The sequence below is a fragment of the Motacilla alba genome, chromosome 4 (assembly GCF_015832195.1).
Source record: "Motacilla alba alba isolate MOTALB_02 chromosome 4, Motacilla_alba_V1.0_pri, whole genome shotgun sequence".
In the NCBI taxonomy this organism is placed as follows: Eukaryota; Metazoa; Chordata; class Aves; order Passeriformes; family Motacillidae; genus Motacilla; species Motacilla alba.
In genome coordinates, this window is record NC_052019.1 from 69899659 (window position 1) to 69921492 (window position 21834).

A 21834-nucleotide genomic window follows, 5' to 3' on the forward strand; every position below is an offset into this window, starting at 1 on the left:
TGAAGGCCAGGCGATGTGGAAATGAACTGAATGTCTTTGAAATAAGTGTAGTGCTAGCTGACTTGTAGAATACCAATTTAAACATTAAGACTTCATGCCATTTACATAAACATCAATCTTAAATTATTTTAGATAAATTCCAATAATAATTGGTGTAAAAGTCAATTACAGTCCTAGAACACGTACCCAGGAGTACATTTCGATTTGCTGCCAATCCTTAATAATCTACTAATCGCTGCTAATATAACTTTTTGGCATGTTCGAGGGTTTTCTCCTGCTTTACACTCCTGGCTGCCTACCTGCTATTTCTGAAACTCAGAAATAGCTGTTTTCAAGCCAGCAATACCATTATCCACATTTTCCTCCATCGTAGAGAGATCCAGAAGGCAGAGGAGCCTCTCACTCGCCTCCATCCAGCACAGTGTGAAAGCAAACTGCTCCCACATTTATCACTCCTGAAAAGATTAAGCAGTTCTTAGGCACTCACACGTAAGGATATAAAGAGTCCTTTTTATCCACTAACCAAGAGCACTCCTGACTTCAAAAGCAGCAAAAGAAGTTTAATAGAGCTTGAGTTCAACGATGCAATCTGCTTTTTTAAGTTGCTCCCTTTCCTTCAGCCATTCTTTAGATCTGCTAAGGTTTGCAGAGTTTACCTGGGCAGTTTGAGCAGGACCTCTGCTGGGAAAGGTGCCCTTCATCCCAAACAGCAGCGCTCACCTGACAGCAAAGGAGCAATCTCTGAGCTGCTGATCACTCACCTTACCCAAAAGGCTCAAATTACTCATTACCATTTCACAGAGACAGCACAGGTTAAAGGAACAGGCTGCCACCTCTGCAAGCCCAGATCTGGGAGCTAATCAGCAGCGGAATGACTATGCCCAAATGGAAAGCTAATGTGTGCATCCCGGGAATATTATTATTGTTTAAAATGGGGAAATATGAGATTTGCATGTAATTCAGCAAACCATGGATACTACCAATTGCCAGAGCTGTGGCGCTAACACACAGATTAATTCCTTCATCTTGCTCTGTGTATTGTCCCACTTCCTTTACTACACCTCATGACACAAAACTCCTTATTTTAGAAGGAAGAACACAAACTCTGCTCTTGGAGCTGTAAACTCCCTAAAACTTCACATTGCTGTCTGAGCCAATTGGAACAAAAAGGTAGAAAAATCATTTTTCATCTTTTTTCCGAAAGAAAGGCGCATTTAATCAGCAACGAAACTTGCATTAAAAGCTGCAGAGTTGATGCAGTTTTCACATAAGCAGAGGGACATTGACCAGTTTTCAGTTCATACAGCAACCGCCCATGGCAGGCTGCAGAGCCAGTCGCTTTTCTCCCACTAAGGCGTATTTCACCTCAGTTATCCCACCTGAGGTCAAAAACTGCAACCATGAGTAGGGCAGTGTCACCTCAGGAGCCAATCCCATCCTATCATGCCCAACTGCAGCCTTCAGCACAGATAAACAGAAACAGGATGTTTATTACTCTCAAGATGAGAGGTACGGTAGCTGTAGGAAGAGACACGTGGTTGAAAGCACAGGAAGAGACACGTGTCTGAAAGCATAGCAAGATAAATGCTGAGGGAAGCTGCAGAAGAACTGGTCATGGAGAGCACTACAAAATGCCTCTGGGAAAAGAAACAAACAACAAAAAACCAAAAAAAAACCCAGAAGCAGCTGCTGACTATGGTTTACTACTGCTCTCAATAGAAAGCAAGTATTAAAACAGGGAAAGAAATGACCACTGATCTCAGATTGTTACCTGACACTACCCAACTCAGTGCCACTCCAGCCCTGCCCACTCCAAACCCATTGACATAAACGTACTTCGTGTGCAGCTCTGTTTGTTTTAGCCGCTATTAATAACAGTTTTACAGGTAAAACACGATACCCATCCTCCAGAGGCTTGTGAACACCTCAGTTATACAAACACAGAGCCAAGCCCTACAAGCCAGGTTGCCCGACCAAAGGCCCTGTAAGCAAAGCCTTTTATCAAGCCCCAGATAGGCAGGAATGACTAACAGAAGGCACTTGCACTTAGGTATATTGCTGAAAGACAAATAAAATACTTAAAGACAAAGAGAAGGCTTCACTAATATGGAGTACAGGATGATTCTGTGCTAAAAAATGCATGTACTCAACCCAAACCTTAGCTGTGCCAACCAAATACACGCAGTTGATAATAAAGACAAAATACAAATACACAAACACACAAATATGCATGGGGTACATTGATTCCTAACCAAAGGAGCGACCAGAGAAAAGCAAAACTCTCCCCTTTTACACATCCCTCAACATCGCTAATTTTTCACCTTCCCCCAAGACATTTTAAGATTTAATAGCACTCCACATCAGCATTTTTTTGCTGAGCACCCAGAAATGCTACCTATGTGAGGAAATGCACTGACCAAATCATGTCTGACAGTCAATCTCAGAAAATAATTTTATCATGGAGACAGGAAGATTTTAATTAGTGGCATAACAGATGACAGTAAGGAAGACCACGATCTTCAAGCAAAAACTTGCCTCCCAACCATTCCTTTAAGCTGGGAAATGTAAAACATGTTCTTAGCCCATAGTAGTCTTTGCTGTGCGGTACATACTCCACAGGCAATCCAAAATACCCTAATCCTTTAGGAGCATTACAACATGACAGTCAGCATTGCACAAGCTGGCTTGAGGCAGCAAACTGCAGTTTAACATTAGGAAGTACTAGGTACTAAGCGACCTGCATGCTGAAAAGCAGGGAAAAAAAGCACCAGAAATGCAGAAGCATGCAGAGCGTCAGAGCAACAAATCAGGAAATCATCTGGGAAGAGACTCTGCTACCAGGCATTGGACAGCCTTTGGGTTTATGTCCTTAAATTTTCTCTATCACGCATCCTGTTACTAATTGCTGAGGCACAGCATATGCTGTGATTGCTGTTCTGTGTTGCAATGTTTTAGATGAGTGGTGTGATTTGGCTCCCAACCACAGGCTCCTTTTTTCAACTAAATGAATAAATTAAGAAATTAGTAAGACACGTGTATCAACAAGGGCAAGCTTTTGCACTTGCTTTGTACAGTCTCCCAAACAACATCTCCTATGCAATGACTGAAGCACTCCAATGAGTACAAGAACATCTCATCCACAGACGAAAGAGGAAGATTTATAGGCATTACAATCCTCCATCAGGCTTACTGTGTCTCAGCTACGCACACAGCACAGGAGCTATTAAGAGGGAGCCAAAAGGATATGCAATTTAAGAAACCACTTTCCGTACGTGCAACAGGTTTTATCAAACACTGAAGGGTTTCATCTAAGCTTTTGTAGTCAGCCATGGTAGGAAAAGGATTTCAGAAATGCCCACTTCTTTGGTAGCACAGCAGAAGAGGCACTTCTTCAAAATAAAGGTTCCAGAGTGTCATGGTTTGTTTGTACACAAAATATTTTCAAAAAGCATGCTAGTAGATGCATCTTTCAGCAGTTACATGGGAATACAATTCTTATGCAAGGCATTCTGTCCTATTAAAACAGCTTTATAGCGAGTGGCCAAAGTATAACACTCCTGGTAACACTTCACCAGTGGCTTTTGGAAAGAAGTTCGCTGTGATCCTTCATGGATACATAAAGCCACCCCAAACTTCTGAAAAGACTGATCATATCTAAAAAGATCAAATACTTACAAATACCTTTATAAAATGGTTATGTTCTAAATCGACTCAGGATTTCCAAATCTATTAATGGCAATAAATTGATCTTCTAATCAAGTCCCTTATAAACCTGCATGCTTTGGGGTCATAATGCTTCAGTAGTGACTGTATCAGCCAAAACCTGATTTCCCTGAGAGTAAAGGATTCAAGTCTGATTAAATATTTTCATAAGGTGAACTAAGTTCCAGCAAGGCCAAGGCACCTTCTACTCCACATGACCTACATTCCTTAACATTCCACACACTAAAACTGAGCAAACAATACACAGTAAAAATTCTAAACTTCACAAAAGGTCAGCATTGTACGAGCATCCATTTTCCAAGTTCAGCCCAGCTAACTGCATGGAATTGAGTTCCATCAAGATTTTAAAACCTGTGAAACATTAACCTCTGCAGACCTACCAGGTAGGCTAATCAAAACAAATCAAAAGACATTCTTGAGTCGTTTTAATAACCCAAATAAAAGCAAACAGAGCAAGAACAGCCAGTCCTTTTTGTCCTGTTTTGCACTGGGCATCTCAAACGGGGCGCATTTCAAGATCCCTATAATTTGTAACACTTTATAAAGTGAGGATTAGCAAAGCCAAGCACTCACACCCTGCTCCAAAACCTTCCACCGAGGGCAGCCTGACTGGGGCGTGCCGGCGGCTCGGATTTCTCCGCATTGGCGCTCTCCACGACGCAGCTCTGCTCCTTGCTGCCCACGGTTATCCCACCCCGGCACCTTGGAGGGACAACTGCTGCCTGCACACAGCCAAGAGCCATCTGCTTGCGAGTGAGACACGCACGCTCCTGGTGGAGAGATTTGTCTGCTTCGTCCAACACGACGGGAGAACCTCTCCTGACAAATTACACCTCTTCCTTCCGGGAACTCACACAAGACATGGTGTTTTGGCAACAATATCCAAGTCCCCTGACAAAGTCTCCTCAGCTCCTGGAGACCTTCCCTCCAAGTACCCAGACCTGAAACCCTAAATTTCTCCACCTGCTGCAGCCATTTTGCACCAGAAAGATCCAGAAATATTGCTGTGACATCAGGGCTGGTGGTATCAACAGAGAGGAGCCAACAGGTTATTCCACATTTCCAGGGGACACCAAGGCTGGTAAAGACATTTTTCACCAGCTCTTCCCCTGCTGTGTGACCACGGTGCCCTGAAGAGCCCAGGAACAGAGTAACTTACCACAGGACTAAGTGCTGAAAATGAAAGGAAACTTGCTACCTGTGGAGAGGACGAGGCGTAAGTGCCACAGGAGCTGATGGAGACAAAGATGCCTCCACTAAAGGGTCACAGCTGCCCGTGGTGTCTTTGCTTTCACGCTGGCATCAAAAGACAGTCTGAAAGAGTAGCTGAATGAAGTGCTAAAAAGATGGAAAAAGGAAAAAAAGAAAAACTGTCACTCTGATTTTTAATACTTGAATTAACAACTGGATCTCCACCGCTATAATGACCCTCTGAAGAAGGGGCTGGAAGAAATTGCAGAGCACTTTGCTGTGAGCCTAATTCCTTGGTGCCTGTAGTTATGTGCTACCATCACCCAAGCATGAATTTGGGCTCATGAACAAGCCTCAGGGGCTGAGACAACATTAGTTCTAAACTGAAAGCCATTTTACTGGGATTTGCACCTAACTTCAATAATTATTGGGGGGATGCTTTGCTTTTCACTCCAGCTGGCTTCAGCTTGGTACAAGCTCTCCCTGGTCACACCATCACATGACACCCAGAAGCACTCAATGAATTTCTTTGTTCCATTTCTGACTTCATCCTATGGCAAATAAGCACATTTTAACAAGCCACACAAACACAATCACAAAGGAAACTATCACAGGTTTGTTTCGGCACTGGGAAATACAACCTGGAATAAAGCAAAAACACTGCATTTCATCATGCTTTGCTCTTATTCAGCTCCATTAAAATAATTGCAACAACACCACACATGCCAAAAACATTTAGCTTATTCAGTCTGTTAATTAATAGCTTGTGTTTTGAAATTTACAGGTCAGTTTTCTTCAAATTCACTTGTTGTCTGTTGTTTTCAGAGCTGTATTTTGAGTGCCTGCTTTGAACTATCTCCTAAAAAAACCTGGGCCTAGAGTAAGGATAAAAGTAGTGTAACAGCTTTCCTGGACAGTTTAATCCTGAGATTCTGATTTTAAGACCAAGACCACACCACTTACCAGAGCTACAGGGGACAGAAATCAATTTGGGAATCTTCTAGAAGGTGCAAAATACACTCCAGTAAGGGTTGGGATTTTTTTTTGTAACCGTAGAAAAAAATATCAACGCACATAAGTGTCCTGAGAATTTCTAGCAGCAGTATGTGAGTAAGACTAAAGTATAATTCAAGAAAGGAAAGCCTAGAGTAGAATTCACAATCTAAAAACAGGGTTTGTACACTTTCCAAGAGAGTCTAAGACTTCAGTACAGCCTGTTAATTCACAAACATTAGGGAAAAGAGAAAATAAGTCCAAAGGTTACAAGGGGTCAAGACAAAGATGGTTCCCATCTCCAAGACTACAATTCCCAGAATGATCTGGGTGTAAAACCAAAACAAATGAACAATAACCCATCCAGGCACACTCCAAGTGGTTCTACACATGCACAAGTGTGTTCCTACCCACCAAAATGGCACTTCCCAGGTATTCCCCCACTCCTGGAAAGCGACTAAAACTTTCTCATTGTGAACACTACAGAGCAATAAAGCCCGATGGGAGTTTAAAACAGAAATAACTTTATAGCCTACACCTGTAGTTATTTCACTAGTAAGCAGTTTAAGGCAAGACTGATTGTCTAATAAAAGTATATTCCAAGATAAAATGATTTGGAATACTCCAATCCTCAAGAGTACTTCCCTGAAAATAAAGCTAATTGATAAACAAGCAAAATAATTACCAAGTGTCACAAAGCACAGTAATTAGTCATTTATCATTAGGAGTGGTTAAAGAAATATGACAGTTTCACTCCTGTATTTTACACACTCAGGTCTGCTTTTCAAGATTCTCAACTTGAAAAAAAATTCAGATAACCATCAACCATCCTTGGTAAAGCTTCCACAGAAGTCCTCACAAGACTGACACCAGCAGCTCCCATTTCCTTTTAGCCCCACGAGTCATGGATGCTCCAAGCACTAGACTGGCCTATCCAGACATGTTACTGAAATGATACATGTGGAATTTTCCACTTTGTGCTGCTGGGGAGCAAAATGTGTGTGGACAAAGCTTCACATGAGCATTTTAAGCTTGATTGAAGTGATCAAGTTTTGTGCCCAGGGACCAAACACCACACACATCACCACACACCCGTCAAAGCTCAGTTTCAGGAAATAATGTTCTTCTAAGGACCAGCAAGGCTTCATCAGGGGTGTAATTCTCCAGCAAAGCTTCGCTGGCATTTACAGTGCATTGAAGTACAGGTTTGAACTGGGCTATGGTGACTCTGGACCATGCCAAACCCATCTCTCCAGGGGCAGCAACCTTCTAGCCAAGAACACTCCTGAGAAGGATACTGCTGCAAGATCCACCTCAGGATACCACGCTGTTAAAAAGAAGTACTTCTGAGCAGATGTTTGCATCATGATCCATTGGCACAAGTGGCTTCCCAAGCAAACCCACAAAAAGAAAACATCTAGCTCCGTGCAAACAGCAGCTGTGCTCTCTAACAGCTCTCTCATTTGAAAAATCACTAGCCCTCATGAACCTGAAGCAGGCACCACGTGAAGTGCTAGCACAGCTGCTGGGGCTGGCCATGGCAGCAGGCTCTGCTGCCACACTGCCCACCTCAGCTCACAGGCAAGCTGTGCTTCTCGTGTTGGAAGCGGTACCCTGGGCACAACTGCTGCTCCTCACCCCGACTTCACCCAGAGAGACAGGCTCCTTTCATCTCACTTGCAGTGTCAGCCAGAAAACCCCACTTGGCAGTGTCAACCAGACATCACTTGAACCCAAATTTGAGCATTTCTCTGCTGAAACGTTAAATTGGGAAGACAACAATGATGTCCTGAAAAAAAAAGCTGAGGGAAAGTAAGAACACGTGAGTACTGGCCATGTGTTTTCTTGAGGCCTTTTTGTTTCTCTTTTTGTTACCTTATTTTTTTTTTGAAAGCTAGTACTTAATTTTTGTTGAAAGTTTTTGCAATACTTTGAAATGCGTATTTTGTTAATTGGTACTCCTGGCATTAAAGCACCTTATTCATTTGACTTAAGTAAAATAAGTCAAATTCAAAGTCAATTCATAAGTCAAATAAGTAAAATAAGTCAAACTTTCAAATCAGATGGGGGCTGCAGAAAAAAAAACCAAAAGAAGTAAAATACCAAATATGTAACTGCATTTTAATCTAAAATCCTGCATGTCTAAATTTAATGTTTGAAGTTTTGGTTACACTTATGCACTCCGTCTGCAGGTATATCAAATAAATTAACTTTTTCCAGACTGGTGGTGAAAATCATTTCTCTAATGGAGTATAGTCTTGAATTAAGGAGCTTGGAAGGTCCTCCAACTTCTACATTCACACTGTTACCTCCCTCTAAGTACACTGAGACACAGCCTTAATATTGCATTTTTTTTTAAGCATGCTGTTTCTGCAGGGCATCAAGGCTCACTTCCAGCTCAGAATCAGAAGCTGACTCAAGACTTCCCATTAACTCTCCCCTTAGTTACTGAGTAAGAGGGGAAAACCGTCTTAAGTTGCTTATTTTTTGAGAAGCTGAACCATCCATTCATAGGAGGAAAGAACAGCACAGAGCAAAGAAGAAAGCTATGCTTGTTTCCCTATACAAATAAAATTATGGGCGTGACAAACCAGTTTATAGGCACAGTTGGGGCTACAAACCATTTAAATGCTCATTTCTTGCACGGAATATCAGGACCTCACACCCTGAGTATTTTAACAGACACACATCCTGTGTCATAAAAGATGAAAAATAATTCATCAAAAGGCTCAAGACACCTTATGTCACAAGTCTTAGAAACTGCCTCCCAGCAAAGCTGTCCTGGGGAAAGGACAGAGGATTCCATTAAATGCTTCCAGTGTATTTTACTTCCTGGAAAACAGAGAGAAGAGCCCTCCACAATACCTATTCACAAACACTTGGAGCTGTATCAGAAAGTCAGTTTTCAGCCCAATGATTCTTTCTAAAACAACAATAAGAAGTCAATCCATGCTGAAATTTTTCTGAGGACTAGAAATATCAGCAAAGGAGATGAATGATGTCAAATGCTTCTCATGTGTCAGCATTTCTCAAACACGGTTCTGTTCTCTTCACAAATGTGACTTTGTAATAATCAAACAGAAATAAAAATATTTATTGAAAGTCTAGAGCTGGAGAAAAAATGAAATATCGTTTGCTAATCATGCCACAAATTTGATCTCGCCACAAACAGCCCAACAGGCTTCAATACTGCAGTGGGATTTCTCCTGTGTGTAAAAGACAAGAGATTTGATCCATAAGGAATAAACCGAGGTAAATTCTTGTACTGTTCGGAAGGGAGCCACCTGCCTAGAACAGCAACGTGGACAAAAAGCACTTTAAAGAGCCCAAAGGGGAAAACAGCTGGAAAGGTAGGGGAGGGCAACAAACACTTGGCAGTTTAAGTCAGAAGTAATGTATCTCACTCAAGAGCATCAATTAGAAAATAACCAAGTCAGGACAGACATTGTTACTCTTTTAATTACCACAGAATGCTTTTCAAGCAGCAAGAAGAGTGCTCCAGCAAACCATGCCCTCTGTGCGTGTCTCAACAGGTGCAGAGAAGGCCTGACACAAAGCCATGGCAGCCAGGCACAGTAGCCACGCAGCCAGCTGCAATTGCCACCGATTGCATCCACCACAACCAGCCCACGGCTGCACTAGCACTCACTCAGCGAGTCACCTCCCTCCCATCCACTCCCACGGGCCAGGAGAGGACCCAGAGCTCAGCTGACATCACCCCGCACAGAAGAAGGATGCAGGATCATTTCAGATGTCCTCTCCTCCAGTCCTGGTTAATCCCATGGGTTTCTCCACACAAATCCTGCTTTAGAGCAACTCAACTGTTTAGAAGAACCCTAAGAAAATAAAATCTACTTTTTACAAAACAGTGACATGATTCTCACCTCTCAGTCTCAATATTTAACAGACACATCACCAAACAAATATTTTCTTTTCTCAGGTTCTATAAAGAGCTTCTGTTAACAGGAAAAACACACAAACACCAAAAAAAAAAAAAAAAAAAAAAAAAAGGAAAAATAAGTCACAAGCATTTTGTGCTAAATACTAATTTTCCTGTACTTCAACAGAAGTATTTTCACAACAGCATGGATGCTGTCTCTGGGCACAAGACTCCAGCACAAACTGGTTGGTCTTTTGGAAAAGAAAAGCCACTGCAGTATCCAGTGTACAGCCTGGATCAATGACTGAAACAAAGGAACAGAAACAAGGAAATGTGAAGCAAAGGTTAATTGCACACTAAATAGTGTCAGTGCTTTAAAACCAACTCAGCTAAAAATCTAAGTGACCTTGTGTGATAATTGCTTGGAAAAGCAGGCAGCATCAGACTGGAAAGGTTAACCAAGACAATGTTGGCAATAAAAGTCTGGAAATAAGTAATATCACGTGAATTATTCCCAAAACAAAGTAGTACGGTCACAACACGAAAATGAAATTTAAAAAATATTCATTTCAAGGTGGTTGCTTTGTGGGAGAAGACCTTCAGGGATGCCCATTACTAGAGTTACTCCCTGCTGTCCATCCCCGGGGAACTCTGAGGAGCACGCAAAACGGGCTACGCAATTCCCAAAAATTCCCTGTCGTTCCAGGGCCAGGGCTCAAACGAGTAGGTTATTTAGAGAATAAGAGACAAGGTGCCACTCGATACCCGCTTGAACACCGCAACTTCAGCGATGTGTCGCCCGTAAAGTTCACGCTTCACCGTTTTCCTCCTTTCTGAGCCCAACCGGGAGGCGCAGCAGCAATTACGCAACGCCGCTCCTTCAGAGACGGCTGGGATAGAAACTGAAGGAATATCCAGGGAGGGCACTGCATCCCGGGCGCTCTGGGAGCCATCCCAGGTCTCCGCCGTCCCTCACACCGCGTCCCCAAGCCGCCAGCCGGGTGGCAACCCAACAAGGCGGGGGGGGCGGCTCTGCACCCACACGCCGCGGGGCGGCTGTCGGCAACAGCCCCTCACGGCTACACCAAGCAGTTAACGGGAACCCGCCGAGACCGGCCGCAATTCGGTGTCCGAAAAGCGGCGACTTCCCGCGTCCCCCTCTCCCCGCTCCCGCCCTCGGCGCCCCGCGCGCGCCGAGCGCCGCGCGCGCGCCTCCCCTCAGGGCTGCGGAGCCGCCGCTGAGGGACCCCCCTCCAGCCCCCCAGCTCCCTCTTCCCTCAGGGCGCTCCGACTCCCTCAAGGAGCAGCGCCAGCACCTGCCGGGCTTCCCCGCACTCGCCGCTGCGGCGCCGGACGACGACCACGCCAGAGCCCGCCCGATGAGCGCCCGCCTGCTGCGCCGCACAGGTACCTGCGCGCCGCCCCCGGGCCCCTCTTGTGTCCCCGCCCGAGCGCCCCTCACGAAAAGGGCGGGAAGGGACGTGTCCTTCTGGCGCCCCTCAGGACATGGCGCTCCCCCGCACCCCTCAGGTCACACCGTCCCCTCGCTCGGAGCAACCGCATCGACGCGGCTCCCCTGCGGCTTCTTCTCTCGGCTCTCGCCTCAGCTCCCCACTCCTCACCCCGACTTCCATGTCTCTTCCCCTCAGCCCTACGGCTCTCATCCCCCTTCCATAACTTTGCCCCCTCAGCCCCTCGACTCTCAACCCCCCCCCCCCCCCCCGCCCCCCCCGATCCCCTTGAATGGCTTTCCCTCCTCCTGCTACCTCAGACCCTCCGCCGCGGGCACCCTTTCCCCTTGCGGAAAAAGCAGGAGAAGGCAGACTGGGACAAGCAGCGAGGTGGAACAACATGCCCTCTCCCCACCCCGGACCCTCCGCTCCGCGCCGCAGCCGGGACCTCGAGGCCCCACCGAGGCCCCTCACCGCTCTCCCTTCAGGGCCGCTCCTCCGCGTCGCTGCCTCTGGTAAGGAGCCGACGACCGCAGCTCCGCTCGGGGCTCTTGTCCTTCAGCCGGGTCCGCCCGGCCCGGGCTGCGGCGCTGCTGCGGCGCCGAGAGCGCCGGGCCCGCCGGTGCCTCCCTCCGCCCGGGCTCTGCTGCACCTGCTGCGGGGCTGGGCTGCCCTGCGAGCAGAGGAGGCTCCCTCGCTCCGTCCTCCCTCAACTTCGCATCACTCCGGGCTGCCCCCGCTCCGCCCCACCGCATGCACCGGCGCTGCCGCTCGCCCCCGCGTCCGGGGAAAGGCTCGGCTGCCCTCCCGCCCCATGCACTGCCCCGCTGCCGGGACGGCGGGCAGCTCCCGGCACAGGGCAGGTCCCCTGTGCCCGCCTCTGGCGGGCGGGACCGGGGCCGCCTCCACCAATGAGCCCCAGTGCGGCTGCTTTTCGGGTCCAGCCCTTGGCTCTGGGCTGAGATACCTTCTCCTGGACCAGGTTACTCCGAGCTACGTCCAACTGCTTAGCCAATTAGGCACCAAATAAACGTAGTTATCGCGATTTCGCTCCCCCGGCAGTCTTTAAATACAAGCGCTAATTATCCAGTTGGTTTTGTGTGTGTGTGTGTGTGTGGATTGGGTTTGTTTTTTTTTTCCCCGTGTAATTTGCTTGTTATCTAATAACGATATGTCAAAATATAATAAAGCTGTTATTTCACAGCTGACAGGCAGTAAAGTTCTTTGAAACAACAAGATTTGCCCCTTGCCTCTCACACACTGTAAAGTCCAAACTTTCCCTGTTTCTTTTAACCTTCACGTTCACTGGACTTTTTGCAATGAGCTTTAAGGGACAAAAAGTGTCAGATTGTCTTCCTGATTTGTCAAATCAAGTTACTCCTTTAATAAAAGTGAAGGTTTAAGTTTTATCAGACAAAACAAAAAAGTTAATGAAACTGGAATGATAGGTTAATGAAATAGCATGATAAGAAAAATGAACATACGCTTTAAATTTATTTCCATTTTAGTGAAGATGGCTTGCAAAAGAAAATGAAGCTCAACTTTCATTCAAATTAATCCAATTTATTTGGGGCATATAGTTTTCCTCTGTATTCCTCTGTATATCATACAGCTCTTTAAGAGCTCTTCTGTTTATTACACATGGAACAAATCTTTGAAGTTTCTCCAACCTCTAAAAGTGGCAATCGGTGCAGGTACCTGGGGAATTCTATTACAATTGTTTACCAGGCCCTGGTAAAAAATTAAAGGTTTCTTTGTGGAATGTTGTACTGAAGATGTCTCACAGTGGTGGTAGCAGTTTGAATTTAGTTACTGCACGCTATTTCATACTCAGCAGTGAATGTTACTTCTAAAATCTCCTGTGTTATTCCGCACGCGCTCTTCTGTCAGCACGTCAGACTTGCTTGATTTTGTCATTGTTCTGCCTTACCAGTTTCCTGTCTTGAGCAGATGGGAATAGGTCAGACACAACGTTTTATTGAAAATTCACGTGTTCAAGACTAATGAACATAACATAACAATGGCATCTTTCCTTGCTTTGTAATGGCAGCTTGCCTTGAGTCTCCATCAACCCTAGGTACGTGTACATCGTATTGTCCTGCCTTTGCCTCTTGTGGTTCCATGTTATTGCCAAATTGATTTTATTTCAAACTCCAGATAGGTGTATAATTTTGCATTTAACAATTTCCTATTTCTTTCAAAGTAAATATGAGGCATTTATTATTAGCTAAGCTATGATTATAACTCTAAGGTGTATAAGGTATACAGCAAAATACTGAAACAGGGATTTTTCTTTTTGCTCCCCAGTATGTTTCAGACCCTATCAAAGAAATTCTGTGTGGCAAAAGTTTTGGAGTCTTGGAATCTGAAACTGTGATAAGGAAATCAGATTCAAATTTTTAAAAAATCACAAAATGCTATCAATATGAAACATTCTTAATTTTTGTTAAAATTTTATAGAGTTTATAAAAACTTCAAAGCACTTTTGAAGAACCTTCAGTAGTTGTCCAAAGGGACACCTTCCAATTATTTTTCTAGGGAGGAATTTAATTAATTTGCTTTTAATTTGGACAGCGATGTCATCAAAGTTCTTTTTACTGGGTGAGGAACAAGAAATCTTCTTGACATGACATCTTTCTCTGAGGTTGTAGAGTGCCTTCATCCAAGAGAAGGAGGTTGTAACTTGATTGTGTTGGAGGAAGACAATGGTTCCCTGTCATGTTTTCTGTCCTGGTGGAGTTTTTATCATGCTCATAAGAATCAATAAATGCTACACTGTTAATTCCAGATTTGTGATTCTGCAAATCCAGTTAATTGGACTGCACGACATGTGTAAGTTATATGGAAGATGACGTCCCTCGTGCATTTCTACTGATTTGCACATGTCTGGCCGAAGAGGAAGGAATTTCTCCAGTAGATTTCTGGATCGTGATGATCCACATCGAGTTCTTCAAGTGTTTTGCCCTCAGCCTCGATTGTTTTGGCTATACACACACACACCTCAGGAGCTTTTACTGAGCAAAGTACAACTATCACCTTGCTTGTAACTCCAAGATTCCAAGACAGTGTTAGCTGCCTTTGCTTCCCAATTGATACGCAGTCACAAGCAGCCAAACTAATTTATTTCAAGAGGGTTTGTAGTTCTTTAGCCTTTCCAATATGCCGGGAGGAATTGATCATCTGAAATGCATAGTACTCAATTTAGCTGTTGTGTTACCAGACAATCAGCATTTCTGGATCTGCCTGCCGCGTCTTTGGAACCTGCTCACAGATCCCCACAAAAGCAAGGAAAATGTACAAACGAGTCTGCCTTTGCAGTAGGCAGCTGCTGGCCTTATTGTCTCCCACCAGTGGCACTGACACCCGAGTTAATTCTACCTGAACGGGTGACTGTGTTACAGCTGGAAATGGTGGCTCCCAGCAGAGAACTCTAAAGTGATCACTCCATGCTTTGTGGCCCGTGGAGGTGTGAAATGGTAATTTCTAGTTGGCTGATGTCATTTGGGTAGCAGCAGACAGTTTTTCTCCTAGGTGAGAAATCTGTGATGCGCCTGCAGTTGTTCTTTCAGTGCAGCCTGTGTAATTACAAAGCGCCACGTTCTGTTTCCTGGGGCAAAACTTTCAACAAAGGAAGAAGGAATCACTTATGGATAAATTTAGGTGGGACCTCATGTCTTATTTATTCCTTGCTTGGGAGTAAGTTTCTGGGGAGGTTTGTTGAGCATGGGGCCAGGACAATTTAATGTAGAAAAATGTTAAAACCATAAATCCCACTTTGCTGTGCCTTGTTGTAAGGGATGTTCTGTGGTTAGAGAAGGCACAGGGAGGAGTAAAAAGCGTTTGAGCAGACCAGGCAGCTCTCCTGTGAGGAAAGACTGAAGAAGGTGGAACTCTTCTGTGTGGAAAGGGAATAGCTGAGAGAGGATTTGGTTAAATCTGCAAAACCATGAAGCTACACAGCTGCTTTTCACTAGAAGCTGTGATTCAAGAACAGGTGACAGTAACTGCAGTGAGCACCAAAGCAGGTTAAAGAGATGAGACGAAGCTTTTCACAACAAGCAGCTGACCTTGATTTCCTTGATTACCCCAAGAAGTTAAAAAGGCAGGCTGGGCAAGCAAAGTTAGTTATAGAGTGAGCAGCTTTGTTGGTGTGGGTGCTGCTTTTCAGCTCTGGGGGTTGCCTTTGACCCTGTTGCTTGCTGTGCAATTGCAATAGCTGTGTGTTGTGTGTGAGCAGTAAGGGAGGTGGTTAGTAGAAGGGGTTATGCTGTTTCTCAAGGGTGTTTTCTTTTCCCACTGTTACAAACTAAATAGTGGCTTGGAAGCTCTTTGTTAACCTATGGAGAATTTCTTGTGTTGAGAATGGTAGTCTAGGGAGCAGAGACACTCAATAAGTTATTGTTTTCTGAGTTTTTCACTGTTTTTAGCAGAATTCTGAATATGAAGATGTGGTCAGAAAACTTAGCATCTTTGAGTGGTTTTCCTGTTAGTAAGTGGACGTATGTTTTTACAAAAGCTGCTTCTGGAAACTTGGGTTGTGTTTATCCCAGAATGTTTTTGAGTTCTAGAGTACTCCTGAAAGACAAGTGGGCAGGGAGTGTTAGGTATGGTGTAAGTGCTTCTTGGTGTCATCTGTTCTGGTGCCTTTTTATGCACTTTTTTTTTTTCCTGTGCTTAATGGTGTTTTAGTGAAGGAGGTTCAAAGCCTGTGACTCTCCCTGTTTCAGTCCTGTGTTTCAGTACTGTTTCTCTACAAATGCTTAGTTACTTCTTAAATTGCATGCTAACATATTCCTCAGTGTGCTTTAAAAAGAAAATAGAAATAGTAAGATTCAAGTTTCTGTTAATGCTTTGGTGAAAGTAGTTTTAAATTCAACATCATAAAATTAGTCATTAAGTGTGTAAAACCCCTGCATGTAAAAACAGTGTTCTCTTAGTTGCAGTTAAAAACTTTTGCACATGTATTTTGCTATTTTACAGGTTTTTGTTTTAGCAAACAACACCATGTACAGCTCTCCCCATCACCCTTCAAAGAGAGGGACTAGGACTTCATCTCTTTAAATCTGAGGAAAACAACATGAAATAGGTATTGGTGGTAGTCTTTTTTCAGCTTAAAATGTCAAAAGGTGTTCCAAGTCTGTTACTTTGTGGGGGTTGCTTGTTTTAATTTGTTCTTTGGACAGGAGGAAGTAATTACAAAAGGCTACTAAAGTAGTTTTTTTATGAGGCAAACAAGTTTTGAAAATCCCCTAGTTTGCAGCTAGTGCAAATTTTATACCTAGCTTTCGCAAGAGGCTTTTTCAGACCCCACTGACATTATGTACATCTTTGAACAAGTACTGAATTCAAAACCTGGCTGCAGAAAGAGAGAGCCAATCCAACAAGATGCTTGATTGTGTTCTGATTTTACACTTCCTTGTGAGCGGCTTCAAGAAACGCTGCTTGGTTTTACATCTATGGTCCCAACTTCAGTTATCCATGGCAATGAGCAATGGTTGGTCTATCTTTTCTGTGTAAGCAGAAAAGGTTAGTTTGTATGTAATGAGTGAACTAATTAATAGTGCCTGGGTACTCCACTGAAAGGTGTTGCTGTTTGACTAAAAGGAAAAAAGAGAGCAGTAAAGCAAACAAACGCGTTGCTCCAGCAGTAGTGTATTGTATTTGGTTCTTGAACCATTTCTCATTGATAAAAGAGCTCTTGCCACACCTGTTAAGATAACACCAAATGCCAAAGGTCTGTGCATCTTATTTGCTCTCCTTAGCCCATCTGAGCAGAAAGGAACAGAGTGAGAGGGCCGCACCTCAAAATGGTTTCAAGGAAATAGTTAAATGTACTGAGATCTGCTTGGTAATCCCACAGTGACACAGGTGATAGGGGTGTGGTATGGTGTGTGTATGTTTGGTTTTCTCTTTCATAAATTATTGTAGGACAGTTTTCATAGCCTTGGCCACAGTGTGGTAAAAGCTTGACAAAAGATGAGTTATGAAACTCTTTAAATGAAGTTCTGCATTTCCTTTGAGTCTTATGCAATTGGTTAATTTTCTCTTTTTCCTTCTGTTTCCTTTTTTCTTTTTCATACTCTTGTTGTCAAGCCCTACTGACCTTGGCATTTTGGAGTCTTTTTAGTCAAAGATGACTCTAAGCAGCAGTCTGAAAATACTTGTTAAACAGTATTACGAGTCTGCCAAACAGACATCAGGTCCTTCCTTCATTGGATGTCTTCAGTCTCCTCAGGTAGTGCTAAATTCTACTTGGTAAACTAATTATAACCCTAACCTCTTGTAGCAGTTCCTTTTTCAGAAATCTTCTTGGATTTTAAGATGGATTTGATGGATCTGTAAAAGCCCTTACAAGACTGGGTTCTATATGAGTTAATAGTCCCAGCCCAGGAGGTCCCTTTCAGTCCTGAGTTGCTGATCAGATATTGATGGCAAGTGAGAGATTAAGAACCCGAACAAGGCTCTCCAGCCTTCCTTTTGGGATGTCTGGGAGCAGGGCAGAGATCCTGAGTTGAAGCTCCAGTGCTAAGTGACTGGTATAAATGCGCTTGGATACCAGCTGGGAGGGTTTGGGGGCAGTGACTTCCAGCAATGGGTAAGAAGCAGAATAACCCAAGTGTGGTGAATGCAATCTGCCATGGGGATCAAGTATGGCCACTAATGTGAGTCCAGAGAGAGGAGACAATACGGCATTCCAGCTGCCGCAAGCAATGTCTCAGCTCTGCAGTGCTTGGGGAAGCCAGGAACTTGGGATACTGAACTTATGGCTCAGCTGCGGGCCCTCACCAGCAGTGCTGGTTCAGCTTGTTGTAGCTCTTCTCTGCTCTGGGGGGTGATGGGGAAGCGTGCCAAAGTCACTCCATGTTCCTACCACATGCCAAGCAGTTGTTTCCCAATGTGTGGGTAGCCACCACCACATCCTCATGCCAGATCTTCCAAATGAGTTCCTCACTTGCGTGTCTGTGTTTCATTTTGGAAGCATTATGATACCAAGACTGTCATAGTGAAACCACTGCACCCAATATCAGAGGACCTCCTTGTGCTTCAGGTGGAGAAGCAGGCTTCCCAGGAACTTGTTCTGTTTTTCTATTTGATCTTTACAGCAATAGATTTTCATGTTAATGCGTTCCTGTCTGCCTTACAAACTGTTTTCCCTCTTCTGTGCTTTTTAAGTAGCCTTAGTAATAAAAGCATTTTGACAAGCTGTTTTCTGCATGCTGCAGAAGCCTTTTTTACTTCTGCTGTGTCTCTTCTGCTCAGCTTGAAGAAATGTATCCCTACTGTGCAATTCCACCATCGAAGTCTGTTTAAGGGACCACAGCCTTTTGCAGCTGAAGTTGTCTTGTTTTTATAGCTATGCCTTTTACAATATCTACGGGGTCATTCTACATTGTCCCCTTCGTGGCCTTACCATTTCTTACTGTTTATCTGTTTTTAAAGAGTGTGTCCAGTACCATTTCCTACAATGTCAAGTTTTTCCTTGTTGTTGCTTTCGATTATTTCATGCTGTCCTTGTGCTTAAGGCAACCTGAGAGCTTGGAGGCCTGAAGAGCAGAATGAATCATTTAGGGCAGGCGACTGGCTTTGGAAGAGAGAACATATTGAAAGTCATTTTCTCTCCAAATTGCTCTTGTTAATTTAGTTCCCAGTGTAGCCTTTCTTCTTCCCTTTTATCTAGAAGATGAGCTGAATATCAAGAGAAGGATGGGAAAGGCACTTCTAAGAATGTCAGGAACCCATTTCTATTCCTCCCAAAACTAGAGAAAAGAGTAGCCTTAACAAATTAGAGTTCCAACAAGCTAAAAAGAAATTGTTAATTATATATGTAGGTATTAGAAATCTATCGGTGTGCCATGTCATACCCCTGATGGCGTACTTGTTTTTTGCAAGTCAGAGGTCTCAAATGAGTCATTATATGTGTGTTTGTCCAAGTTCTTCATGAGTTTATGTACTAACTTTGGAACTCTCAGTCCATTTAACAATTTTGATGTAGTTCTGAATAGTGTAATGTTGCAGGCTGCGTTCAAATAACAGTATTCAATAGAGCAAGGGAACTATCTTAAAGCGAGTAGCAAGTTTGTACAGAATATCAGCAGCATGATTTCTACAAACTCTAGGAAGTCAGTTTTAAACAACTGCAGAAAAAAGAAACTAATATTTTTTATCATTGAAATCTGTTTTCTCCTTTTCAAATAGGCGTTTTGTCTGCTTTTATTTTGTAGGAATCTCTGCTTTTCTCTTGGTGGGGAAATTTGCTTTCTGTTAATCCACTGTTTATTTTCTTTGCTTTGTTTTTTCATTACTACCTTCTCAAATAGTTGTGTGGAAATGGAGCTAATTAGTTTGTGTCTTGTATCTGTGGGTATCTATGCAACCCCATCTGTGCTTATGATGTGCCAGGCACACCAAAATTGGCTGGGAATAATTGCGGACAGACGTGTTGGCCCCGACTTGTGACGTGGGGCAGAGCAGACGCTGTTTCCCAGTACAGAGCTCTTCCACCTCTGCAGCCCAGGGCTGATATCATCACTTGATGATATGTTTCCTGTGTTTGTCTCCTCATATTAATGATCTTCCTCAGCAGGACCTCGTCCTCTGCTCAGCCCTCTGTGATTTAATTGAAACTATTGTCTCTTGCTGAGTACATCCCTGTTAAAGCCCTCCTAGGAATGCTGAATGATGCATTGGATGATTTGCTAAGGGAACCTGGGTCTTAGTTCGTATCACGAGTGTGTTAAACATATGCACAGGCATGAAAATGTTTGGAGCAGCAAACTGTTACACTTCCCTTTGTCCCATTATCCTGTTACTCTAGCTGCAGTGATGGCGCTGCAGCTGATCAAAATATAGGTTTAGGGAAGTAAAAATCTGCCATTTCATGATTAACCTCTCCCCTTGCGCTGTTGTTCTACCAGCAATTTAGAAGGTTGATTCTTTTATTGATAAGGCATGGCAAAGCTTGATCAGTCGGCAGTTCATGTAATTTTTTCCTTTTGTTGTGGCTGTGGGGGGGGTTTAGATGTTTTCCCATATGTGATTATTTACTGAGACTTAGATTTTTGATTTTGTCTGATGTGAATGGAACAATGTACTAAAATCCATTACAGGAGTGTCGTATGTAGAGTTGAATATTTGGGAGCCTTAATCCATCTTCCTTCTATAGAAGTCTGCTGCTACACGTTGCCCGGGTAGAAGTTTGGGTTTGAGTTCTCCCCTCAGCTCTCTTGAGATGTAGGACCCTGGAGAATCTATTCACCTGCATGCCTTCAATCCTGCCAGAGTATGGATTTTGAGTGAGAGCATGGAGACATCCCTCCACACCTGCTGAAATCTTGGCTTGTTTTGTAACTCTGGTGCTGTGGGTTTGTGTGGATCAGAAACAGTGATTCCCAGAAAGAAAGGCTTCTTGCTTGGGATTGGATCTTGAGCTCTGCTAGGGCTGGAGGGGAGACAAAATTGGTTCCTCTCTTTGATTTGGTATCTCAGAGATGGCTGAGAACACCCTTGGGAAGGAACTCACTGCAGAGGAAGCAGTTTGACAGATGGAGTAAAGCAAAAAAAAAAAAAAAATTGGTTTAACAACAATGAAGGCATTGGTAGATTGGTAGTAGCAAAAGCAAGAGTTAAATATAGGTGGTGCAGATGCAAAGAGCAAGTTGGAATTACTGTGTGGTGGGCAAGGGATCACGGACATTACTGTCTTAATTGGCTCAGGTTTTGTCTTTTTAATATCACAGTAATGTGTCTGTGGGCAAGTTAAGAGTAAGAAAAATAATACAAATATTGCAAGAGAGGCATCATGGATACCATGGAGTTGGGTTTTTCTAGAGTGGAGAGGGGAGGATTATTGGGTGAAGGGGGAGGAGTTGTTCTGCTTTTTCAGCCACTGCTTTGAATAATGAAATATTTATTTCCTTGGAGAAGAACAGCTGAAACAATAGAGCTGTGTTTATAGAAAAATGGTTATTTGTCCAGACTCTGATTTCTGGTTCATCAATACCTCTTTGTAAGAGGTACTTCCCTCAAATATGCCTTTGTTTCCAATGGAATGTAACCAGGGGCGTATAGTGCAAGGAGTCTCAGTTGGGCTGGCTTAAACAAACAATAAAACAGTGCAGAGACTGAAATTAAAATGTATATATTTGTTCTGTGCCATGTTCTATTCATTACCTGATTGGAGCATGAGGCAAAACAAAACATCTTGAAGCTTCCAGCTGGCTGAACTGTGTATCTGTACAGCAATGTTACATGTGTTTTAAAACATGGCTAAGAAGGCAGTTGCCAAGCTTTTCTTATGGTTTGTTTAACGAGCTTCTGAATGGTGGAAATAACCAGAAATTTCTCAATCCATGCCTATTCATAAGGACGAACACCAACTTTTTTCCTTTTTTTCCCAGACCACTGAGCCCAGTGATCCAGTCTTATGCTTGGAGGGACTGTGACAGGTGGTAAGTGAGATGGCTTCAGGTCACTTTGAGTGTAATTCATCTCTTTTCTGAAAATGACATCTGCTTGCCCAGAGGGTGCTCGAGTCTATTTTCTTCTCTCCATGCCCTGGTATCCTTTGCTGGAAGCAACTGGGAGCTCAGAATATTT

General features: G+C 43.7%; 1 protein-coding gene across 3 annotated transcripts in view; it reads right to left on the reverse strand.

Moving 5' to 3' along the window:
* Positions 1–12250, reverse strand: part of UGT8 (UDP glycosyltransferase 8) — a 36391-nt gene extending 24141 nt beyond the window's left edge. Inside the window, exon 1 of one of the 3 annotated variants that reach the window (XM_038136051.1) lies at positions 11713–12250. The gene's annotated coding sequence lies outside the window, so the exon portion shown is untranslated. Of the gene's footprint in view, positions 1–656; positions 857–11103; positions 11291–11712 lie in introns of those variants that run through there. The other 2 variants (XM_038136052.1, XM_038136054.1) reach the window with 2 other exon arrangements.
* Positions 12251–21834: the final 9584 nt, after the last annotated feature.